Below are 2,892 nucleotides of genomic sequence, written 5' to 3' on the forward strand. Positions count from 1 at the left end.
CCTGTTCTATATACTACCCACTGTAGGAGTTTTCCCAGAGAGGACAGGGTCAGAACCACTACCACTCAGCTACAACTAAGATCTCTCTCCTAGAATCCTAAAGATCAACCTGGATTGAAAGCATATACTTGAATTATTCACCACTGTACCTCCTGAACTCTCACTGGCATCCTTTCCATTTACACAAAATCAATCAGCTACTATGACACCATTAACTCTCAAGAATAAAACATTTACATAAACAATAAGTCAACAGCAGGAATAATTTTAAGATTTATTCAATAGAAGCCAAGATAAATAATAATGATATTTACTCACTGAAGAGCGTAAGGAAGAATATGCAGAATGTTACAATCCACTCATAAACTTAGATCATACTCACCAATCAGTTCCTGCAATTTCTATGGGAAAGATCTAGCACAAACATATACAAACCTAATAGTGAGGTATGTGAATGGGGAAACTCATGTGTCCAGGGTAAATCACAGTTCTGGACTACAAGTCTTGAGGATCTTGGTTCTTTCATGAAAAATCTGAATAACATACGTTTTTTAACCCCTGCTAGCTCATCTCCTTATTGTTATCACTACTTTCCTGCTGGGCAAAGCCATTCATTTACCTTAGGCTCTTAAGGCAATAAAGCAGTAATGGCTTCTTTTAGCATACAATCACCCTTAATAGTGTTCTGAGAAAGTGTTAAACTCTTTTTGGTAGTAAGGACAATAACAACTTTGCACTTGTTCATTGACACACAGGTGCTTTAAACCAGAGAATTGCATAGCTCCACAGTTTAGTTCTCTTGGAAATACACACAACCCCAGTCAGTTCTTCATTCAATACAATTCTATTTTCTCCAAAAAGTTTCCATCAAAGCAAAACCTTTGCTCCAATGAGGTCATAGCAAAATGAGGTTTAAGGTATGTTTTCCCTTTTTGTTTCTCCTTCTCCAAAACCTAGAGATCAGAAGAGGACAACCGAGAACACCTAAGGTATCTCTTTTCTCTCATGCTAAAGATAGAGTTAGAAAACAATACATTCAGATAACTCTGCACAGGAGCAGGTTTTAGCTTTCCTCATTTCAGCCCCTGTAATGGAAAGCAAAGAAGTACTTAACACCTTGTTTCAGCTCTTTGATTATTTAGTACTTTGTTTCAGTCCAAGTTTCTTTTGAGCCTTGCCCTTGATTATATCAATTCTTTGTGAAGAAATAGAACTTGGAAACCCCACAGTGGGAGGAACTAGCTGATGCAACAGGAAGGGGTGGAAAGAAGGAGCTGGTGACCATGTATAAGGAAGATCCCAAGCTGAGAAACAGCAGAATTGAGATTGGGAACTTTGTGGTGGCCAGGCACTCTGTTTGTCTGTTCTGTTTGTGTTGATTTTTGTTTGTGATATTTTGTACAGAAGCCCTGGAACCTTACTGGAAGCCCTGACAGAGGATTTTCTTGTTGTCTGTTTACAAAAGATCTGGAGGAGGGTTTCAGAGGCCCTGGGATTATACTGACAATTTGCATTGAGTTCTCAGACTTTTTTGTGGGCAAAAAGTGAATTGATGATGGTTTTGGCAATGTATATGAATGTTGTTTTGGCTTTAAGCTTTGTCTTCCCAGAAACAGAAACTATGAAGGACTTGAGGTGGACTGGACACTGTGAGCTTCAATATGGAATGAGAACTGGATGAGGAGCTGGACAAGATGCTGAGATCTGCTTACCTTTGAATCCAGGTGACAGTTGGGTTGATTCAGGCAGGAGCTGGTACCATGGTAGAGGAACCATGGAATCTGAGAGCCAGCCTTGAGTTGAGATGAAAAGACCTCTTCTTGGGTACTTAATGCTGACTGAGAAGATCATGATTTATTGTGACCTAAGGGTGGAGAACTTTGACCTTTGTACTTTGTGTCCCTAAAGGAGGTTTGCTTTTTTAAGGATGATTGAGTTAAGGATTTACTGAATGATATCTTTTAAACTTTAAAATTATGTGGCCACTTTAATGATAAGTTGTTATGTTATAAAATTTTGAATGCTGTACTTTGGTTTCTGTGAATGCTTTGCTTTAATTTACTGCTGAATAAATAGAGAGCTCATTATATTATGTAACAGAAACTTAAAGCTGTTTACAGAAGCAGTCCTCTGGAGAGCTGCTCATGCTTGGCTTTACAGAACCACAGCTGAAGAATTTCCTCAGTTGACCAGTCTTTTTACAGTCAATAAGAAAAAATATTGTCTCCCTTCCAATCAGTAAGCACACAGCTAAACTGATGATAAGTCTTCCTGCCAATTATAAGATGTCTCAGTTAAAAGCACCTTTTCTTAGTTCCTTCTATATCTTCTGTCACCAATTTCTTAAAATTCCTCTAGCACTCAGCTCATTCTCCTGCTTTTCTTTATGACTATTCCTTCTCCAGTTTCTCTTTCTCTTGTAGTTTTGTCAGTCTCTTTTATTTTCTAGTGCTTCAAAAGAGAACTGTCTGATAGGAATTCATTTTTACCTTGTTAGATAAAACTCAAGAATACCTTATAGACAGGGATGATCATAACAATTATTATACATTCTTTCCATAGACCACTAGTTTTTTTAATTCTCAATTTCTCAGAACCTTTAAAATTCTAGAAACAGTTACTTGTAAAGAAGTTGATGAAGTACATTACCCTATAGCAATTGTTACCTCAGATTTTATTCAGCCTTCAAAATGGTCCTCTTAGTTCATTCATTTGATTGGCAGTTTTCTAAGTAGTACTTATAATAGTTTGTCTCATCATTTTAACAGAGAGGTGGTGTTTCATCTCAAGCTGAATCTGTTTTCTTTATAAAATGTCCTTTTCTTTGTCTCCTGGCAATTTAAATGTTCATATATAAAAGAGGCAGTACCTTGTACTGTATAGAATGTCATC

This window comes from Petaurus breviceps, unplaced genomic scaffold, assembly GCF_028583685.1.
Source record: "Petaurus breviceps papuanus isolate PSGF00001 unplaced genomic scaffold, PetGlider_PUasm1.0 90743, whole genome shotgun sequence".
NCBI lineage: Eukaryota > Metazoa > Chordata > Mammalia > Diprotodontia > Petauridae > Petaurus > Petaurus breviceps.